Source organism: Nannospalax galili, unplaced genomic scaffold, assembly GCF_000622305.1.
Source record: "Nannospalax galili isolate Female #2095 unplaced genomic scaffold, S.galili_v1.0 scaffold338, whole genome shotgun sequence".
Lineage (NCBI taxonomy): Eukaryota > Metazoa > Chordata > Mammalia > Rodentia > Spalacidae > Nannospalax > Nannospalax galili.
Genome location: NW_008340849.1, coordinates 70,391 through 77,901, shown reverse-complemented (window position 1 = coordinate 77,901; position 7,511 = coordinate 70,391).

The window sequence follows — 7,511 nt, the reverse complement described above, 5'->3', positions numbered from 1 at the left end:
TTCCCTTTGAAGCTTTTGACATGATTGAAGTTATTAGCACATTCAGCGTTTACACAAACAACATCTATCTTTGCTATTTTTAAATATGAGCTAGTTATGAAATGTAGTTTGCATGGTGAGGTTGTAGGGAAAAGGGGACTCTTTTTTTTTATTTCTCTTGATAAGTAATTATTGACTAGTCATGGCACTTTAAAAAAATAACTACCACATTCCTTAATTAACGTGAGAGGAGCACCTCATTATAAGTTGATGATATTTTCCTGGATCATGTATTAAAGAATATTAATTATTTATGATATTACAGAGAAAGTCCATATGCATTCTATATTTCCTTGTTTGCATGGTGGGGTCATCAAGTAAGTTTTTCTCTGCTGAATTTCTAATATGTGGGAGAGAGTCACATGGATCTAAAATCAATGAAGAACCAGAGAAAGGCTCACCTTCACTGCTGAGGTTATGGTGGTCCAGCAAGAAGGCAGCTGATGAAATCCAGCATACATATTATGGTCTGTTTCATGAAACAACTACAGTGCCAGCGAAAATCCCATTGCACTTAAAAGTCTCCACACATTTAATGTATTTCCAGAAGCAAGCACATTTCATTCCTCTGTCAAACTGTGGCATCACAGCTATGTTTACTCCACACCAACAGCTGGTAAAAGTTCATTCCTGTGCGTAAACTCAGTGGTGCCATCCGTAGAGAGTTATTTTTATCTAAGCTGCTTAGTTGTTGAAATCACTCAGTTGCTGTTGAAACAGATTCTGTTCTTCATTCTGTTAAATAAGCTAGTATGCGAACAGCTTTTCAATCAGTGCCTGGAAGATAGTAAGAAATATAGAATGTGCTATTTTACACAACTTTCTAAAACTAAAGCTTGGTTCTATTGGAAATTTTAAGAAGATATGATGTCACTGGCTACACAGATTTAAAATGTGCACATACCAACACATTATTTAAACTATGTCAAGGCACTAAACATTAATTTATTATAGATTTTAATGGTTTTATACATAGTGTCTTAGCTTTCCATTGCTGTGATAAAATGCTCTGATCAAAAACAACTTAGAGAGGAAAGGGTTTATTTGGCTTACACATCCCAATCATAGTTTGTCACTGTGGAAAACTAAGGCTGGAACTCAGAGAAGTGTTCCCGGAGGCGGAACTGCAGCACAGATTATGGAGTACTGCTTAGTGGCTTGGTACTGGCTTAGTGTTCAGCCTGCTTTCTTAAACTACCCAGCCCCCTGTCCAGGGGTAGCACCACCCAAGCCGGGCTGGGCCTCCAACAGCACTCAGCAATCAGGACATGCCCACAGGCCAATCAAATAGATGAAATTCCCCAGTTAAGGTTTTCTCTTCCCAGGTGTGTCAAGTTGACAACTGAATCTATCCAGCACAGATAGATGGTAAAATATTGCCTCTTAGAGAAATAACATTGCAAATTTTATTCCCTGTGCTATAAATGACTCATGTGCTATCAAATTGTATGAATTTTGTGGAATATAACTATGTATATTAAGTCTAGCTGCCTATATGCTAGATACTTAATACACTCATCAAGGAGTTTGTCTTACAAACTTATGAAGAAACTCTAAATGTTTACATGGTTAAAATTCTCTAGATGCCTACTTTAAAAAAGAATACCTTAGGTGTGCATGTGTGTGTGTGTGTTTAAGAACCTGTATGAATGCTCATAGTTTTAAATTCTATACATTCAATTTTATGTCTTACAAGGTTTGTACTGAGTTCAATATTGTGTAACTGTTTTAATTCAACTGTGAACCAAAAAATTTACAGGCACTTTTGAAAGAGATGTATCCATGCTCTAGAAATTGTTACTGAATATGTTAAAGCACTAATGAAATGCTAAAAAAATTCTACACATTGTAATAAATATACAGGAATTTGTAGCAAAGCATGTAAGAACTTGAATAGTATCAAAGTGAAAACATCTTGCATTGTATTTGCCAACAGGACCCATGAATAAGCAACTTAAGACAAAGGTTATACTTATATGACTAACCTTAAATTCTATGTAGAAAAGAAAATTATTACCAAGCTTGATGTTAGAAGAAATCAATCCCAGCACTTGGGAGGCAGAAGCTGGAAGATCTTTGTGAGTTCAAGGCCAGCCTGGTCTACGTAGTGAGTTCCAGGACAGCTGAGGCTACAGGGAGACCCTGTCTCAAAAAGACCAAAAAAAAAAAATTGTTTTGTTAAATTAGACTATATTTTTCAAATTTAAAAATATGTCTCAAAATAACTTGATAAGTTTATTTACAAAAGTTTATTAGCAATTGAGTTATATGAAAATGTGAATCTCGGGGCTGGAGGGACAGCTGCGCAGTTAAGAGCACCGACTGCTCTTGCAGAGGACCCAGGTTCGATTCCTAGCACCCATATGACAGCTAACAACCATCTGTAAACTCCAGTTCCAGGGGATCTGACACCTTCTTCTAACCTCCTTGGACATTAAACACACAGGTGTGCTTACACACGTGTAAACAGTACACTCACTTATATACATAAAATAAAAATAATAAATACAACTTTAAAAAAGAAAAGATCAGTTTGATACAACGATGTGATCCTTATCCATATATTTTAAAAAGCTGTCTTATGGCCATAGGATTGTCTATCACAGCAAGATTAGAATATTTTTATTAATTGCTTCTCTAAGTTATGCTTTTAATTTTCATTATTAATTTTTAATATTTTTTATTTTTGAGAATTTCACAGTAACTATTATATTTGCATCATTTCCACTCCTTCCACTCCTCCTTCCAACTCCTCCTATGTGCCCCAAACTCCCTCTAAATTCAGAGTCTTGTCCTCTTGATTATTGTTACATATACATACATCTATTCATAAATTTATATATATCAAATACATTGAGTCCATTTAGTGGTGCTCCTGTGTACATGTGTTTAGGGCTGATCACTCAGGACGAGATTACCAAGGAACTTGTCTCTAGAATATTGATTTTCTCTTCCTCATCATCCATTGATTTCTAATAGCTTTTCATCCAGAGGATGGATAGGAACCTGTGAAATTTTACCCATCTACATTGACATGTCAACTGGTATTGTCATCATGTGGGTCTTGTTACTCTACCACATTGTGGAGATTGCATGGGTGTGGTTTCCCTATCATGGCCATAATGCTAATTATCTGGCAGCAGGCATAGTGCTCCTCTGGCTCTCACAATCTTTTGCCTCCTCTTCCTCAATGCTTTCTGGACCTTAGATATAGGTGTTGCATTGTAGATGTATCAGTTAGGGCTTGTGCACCAATGCCATGCTTTCTAACTGACTCATTTCCTGTTTGAGACCACTTTGAAGTTAACAGGGATTCAATAATGTCAAATACAGACATTCTGGTTCTATTTACCATTTTCTTCCATTCTTTAAATATTTATTTTTTTATTTACTTTTATATGCATGAGTATTTTGTCTGCATGTATATAAGTGCATCCCATGCATGCAATGCCTGCAGAGGCCAAAAGAGGGAATTTGATCGTCTGTAGTGGGGAGCTGTAGAGAGTAGTTGGCCAACATGTGGGTGCTAGGAATTGCACCCAGATCCTCTGAAAGAGCAACCATTGCTTTTAATCACTAAGCTATCTCTCCAGCCTCTGCCTTTCATTGGTTTTAACTATGTATCATGATGTGATGTATAATCTCTTGAGGTCAACAGTAAGGTACAGTATTAAATTGAATGTCCCTGGGTAGACTTTAGTAGGTCCAGAAGTAGATTCTGTCTCTAAAAACACTAATACAAGGGAAAACATAAGATACAGGCAAAATGAAAACAGTTAGCTTCTTAGTTAAGTCTGTAAGAATCTACCAATTGAAAGGGGATTAGATTTTAGCAAAACACCTATGAGTAGAGACTGATTAGAAAATACCAATAAATCAAGGGGCTGCTGTAAGGCAATTGAAAAAGCAATCAGTAAAATATAAAATAAGTGGTAAACTCTATAAAATGGTATCTGCTCTGTCAGTGAATTAAAATGAAAGAAAATGATGATGTTGAGTAAGAGAAGCTAGAGAATATTGCTGGTGTCAGCACAATTTTTAAACTTCAGAGGTGTCTAGACTGAAACTTCTTTTTTGACAAAGACAGAGTCTCTTTGTAACCCCACTCTGGAACTCACTATGTATTCCAGGCTTGCCTCATTCTCACAGAGAGCCACTTACCATAACCATTCGCCTAGAATTAAAGGTGTATGCCACCATGCCCAGGCAACTTTCTGGGGTTTTGACACTGATCATGTTTGTTCTGCCATTTCTATGGCCCTCATTTGTCTTAGATATATTTGAACTAATAAAATCCATACTTTATTGGTATAAGAAATGAAGTAAATGAAGTACTTAGTCTTTACCAGAGAGTTGCTGAATAAATTAAAGTTTTTACTGTGATTGCTATTACAATATCATTGACCTGGACAATAAGCACTTTCTATTATGATTTTGAGAATGCCCAACTATTTCTAACAGAGTTAACTTTATAGGAATTTTAAAAGTAAATTTTACAGTTTGTCTGTGGTGATTGGGTAATCTTTTCCTGCTTTTCTTTAAACTTCTAAGAAGACTCTCACCACATCCTCTAGATTTCCCTATATCCTCATTGGCTAACTTGTCATCCATTCACCATCTGAAAGAGATGACTATTTAAAAATGATGGGGAAATATGGGAGGTGCTGGAGTGGAGGGAGTAGATGTGGATTTGATCAAAACACCTTATATGCATGTATGAAATTCTCAATAGTTTTTTTAAGTTAAAAAATTAGCTTTCTTTAAAATGATTCAAGATTAAAATTGATTTAAAATGAAATAAAATGCTTTGGTGTTTTATATCACATAAAGGTAAAAGCCAAGTCTGTTTAGACAGAGACCAGTGGTTAGTGTCTCCTCTGTAGTCTTGTCACTGGACCCAGGCATTCCAATTTCCTATCTTTGGAACTCTGTTCTCTCTGATACCTGTTCTCTTCATGTCTGAAGGCCACCACAAATGGCTCTGTTTTCTGTGACCTTATACCTGTTAGAACCTCTAGAAAACTACATATTCTGTAAATATTACATGAAAAAATTTCTTAGCTGGGGATGGTGATTTACACCAGTAATTTGAGCACTTTAGAGGCTAAGAAAGGAGGGAATGACAGGAGTTTGTAGCTAGCCTGGACTACAGAGTAAAATTATGTCTTTAAAATAAAATAACAAAAGAAAATAAAAAGCATTTCTTTGTTACATGATAATCTGGGGAAGACAGAACAGAAGCTTTTAACATATCTTTTCAAGTCTCTGGAGTCCAAATTCCATTTCTGTCTGTATCTGCCCTTCCACTTCACTTCTGTCAAACTCCGGTTCTTTTGATGCTTTGTATTACAAAGTACCTTTTGGTCTCCACTGCTGCCAATATTTTAGCAGATGCTGTTTCAGCATCTTGAGCACCCCCCACCTAGACCAGCTACATTCTCCTGCTCCAGGGCTCACATCTACTCTGTCCAGTTAGTTAAACCCTCCTTATACTGTCCCTACCCTGCCTTAAGCCCAGAACCTCTCCTGATCAACCCACCTAAGACCTTCTGACTAGCCTGCTAGAACCCAGCCACTGGATCCTCATACTCTCAAATTGGGTCTAGGCCCCTTCACCTTGTTTGAGAGCTCTTGACTACTCAGCTTGGAACCATCCTGTCCTGACAATAAATCAAAGGTGAGAAACTGAAGCACAGAACAACTAACTATTCATACCCCACTAGAAAGCAACCACACTACAGCAACAACATAAACAGGACCACTTTGGAACTCATTCAAACAAAGGCAAACTAGAATTTCATATCAGACACACAACCAACAAAAGACTCCATATGCCCAGACCACAACACAAAAATACAAATAATATGAAAAATCAAGGTACTACGTCCCCAACAAACTCCACTAGTCCTCCAGAAGTGTACTACAATAAGAACTCCCAGGAGGAACCCCAGAACTCAAAATTTGAAAGAATCATAACAGGTGTGTTTATTGATACTTTCATACAGCTGAGGATACTTTTTACTATACCATGGCAGATCAAATTTGGGGACTACCTAATCAAGTTCCTTCTGACTCTCAAGTTCCCATTAGTGCATATTACCCCTTATTATTAGAATAATATTTCTAACTTTGGATCTTGTCTGTATCTTGCCTTTAAACTTTTTAGTTTATTTGTGATATATAAAATCATATACTTTATGCCATTTCAGACTTGTCACTAGATGGCCCTGGGTCTTCCTCCACTGTCTCCCATTGGATTGCACTGAGTGGAAGGGACTCTATCTTGGTCTATATTTCATCAACCTACCTAGCATAACACACCCACCCATCATCTAGGCCCAAGCCAAGTCACACTTAATTTCATGACCACATTGTGATGTGATAGAAACCAAGTAGCTACAATCAAATTCTAAGGAGTTAATGCAGATCTTACAAAAATCTTTGTACAATTTTATACTATAGAAAGAAGCATTATATTCTTACCTCATCACTCTCACTTTTTAAAAATTCAAACTGAGAATTGCTGGGAGCAAACAGAGTCAGAATCAGCACAATACTGTGTCATCTATGGGAAAATGTAACAGCAACAAATCAAATGCTATTTTCAAACAGCAGGTTGAGACAAAGAAATGGACAATTGAAAGAGTGAATATTTTGTGTCACTAATAGCTTTAGTAAAGCATTCTGCTCTAAGCATCCTTCTCTACTCTGTAGGGTCTCCTGAAAATCACCTTCTACAGCAACAATCTACATCAAAGTGATTTGGTTTGGAAGTTTAGCATATTAATATGACATTCTAATTAATCCACTTAAGTGCCATTGCTTCTAAAAAGGCAATGATCAAAAAAAGAAAAAACAAAACAAAAAAATCTGTCATTAGTCATGTCAGGTTAGACATGACTTTCTTCCTTTCCCTATGAGTTAATTGTTAGAAAGCTATGTCATTGAAAAAGAAGACAACTGTTTACCAGTGTTTCAGAATCAACAAAGGAATAATAGCATAAAATGTGAAAAGGAAAAGTAAGAATGTAAAACTGGAGGAAGGAAAAACATTACTTAGCTACTGCTTTGTGTCATGTGATATCAGATTTATGTCCCAAGTATAAAGTAGTCAAGGAATCCTAGATTCTCTGTACTTGTTAGTGACTCAGTCACCATATGCTTCTCATTTAGGTCCTTCCTGTTCATTGGAGGTGAGTTTGGACAAATAATTATATGAAAAGTGCCTTTCAGGAACTAATGATGGTTCACCATAGAGAAAAAAAATTGGCCCAAGATGAGGTGGTTGGTATCAATTATTTCCAAGTTATTCCTAATATACTGAAAAGGGGCATGTTAGATGGCTCAACAGGTAACAGCACTGACTGCCAAAACTGTTCAACCTAGCATGATCCCCAGGACCTACATGCTGGAAAGACAGAACCAACTCCTGAAAGTTAATTTCTGACTCACAGGTATGCTCCATAGCAAAT